Genomic DNA, 1174 nt, shown 5'->3' with positions numbered 1-1174 from the left:
TTTGAACCTCCAGCCTTCTGGTTAGCAGTCAAGTGCCTTAGCCACTACACTACCAGAGCTCGTGCTTGACTGCTAACCTAAATGTTGACGGTTCAAACCTACCCAGTGGTACTACAGAGGAAATGTCCTGGTGATCTGCTTCCAGTGAGATTAGTGTTCAGAAAGCCCTATAGAGCAATTCTTCTCCATGACACTGAATCAGAGTCAACTCGATGGCAACTAACAAGAACAATATAAATTGTACTATAGGCTTAGAAATCACACTCATTCAGAAGTTATTTCATATTTTTCATATTAGTTAATGCCAATACACCCCTTGTGTAGATTTGATTTCCATTTTACTGACAAAAAAGTTGCAGCTCAGAGAGGATAAACAATTTTCACAAGCTATGAATTAGTAAGGTTTATAATCAAGATTTGAACTCAACTCTGTAACTCAGAAGATTCATGCTTTTTCAGGGCATGAAGAAAAGCCAGAACCTCTTCCTCAGCAAAGCGTATCAATTTACATATTTAATTTACATAAAATGTAACCATCACCCCATTATTGCTACATAGAGTTTTCTGCCCATAAACTAAAAATATTAATAAAATAAACTTTTATTATGTTATTATTCTCTTAATTGATTTATTTTTTCTACATGTATTGATCTTGTGCCCCAAATTAACCTTTTCACAATAGAATTGCCTTGCTTTCTGATCAGGGAACAGTTCCTTTTTAAAATTGTATCAGTTATTTTGCTGTTAACTTTTTTAAAATATTAGTAAGGTATATTGGTCATGAAAGCCTCTGAATAGTTGCTAATGACCATTTTGAAGAGTTAGTCTGTATCTGAACTTATACTCTTCAGTGTGTTATATTATCGATTGCAGGTCATTTTCATTTATATGTTAAAGCTATTAAGCTGTACCCGTTTGGGGAGCTCTGATTGTGCAGTGGTTAAAGAATGTGGCTGCTAACCAAAAGACTGGCAGTTCAAACCCAGCAGCCACTCGCAGGAGAAAGATGGCACACTGCTTCAGTAGAGATTTACAGCCTTGGAAATCCTATGGAGCACTTCTACACTGTTCCATAGGGGTGCTATGAGTCAGAATCTACCCAATGGCAGTTGGTTTGGTTTTTCATTTGGTACTTGTTCCTTTTTCTTCAACAGTATCAGAGAAATATTTATTG

The sequence above is a fragment of the Orycteropus afer genome, unplaced genomic scaffold, assembly GCF_000298275.1.
Source record: "Orycteropus afer afer isolate SDZICR_OR568_19922 unplaced genomic scaffold, OryAfe1.0 scaffold00182, whole genome shotgun sequence".
Taxonomy (NCBI): Eukaryota; Metazoa; Chordata; class Mammalia; order Tubulidentata; family Orycteropodidae; genus Orycteropus; species Orycteropus afer.
Note: the sequence above shows the minus strand (reverse complement) of the source record.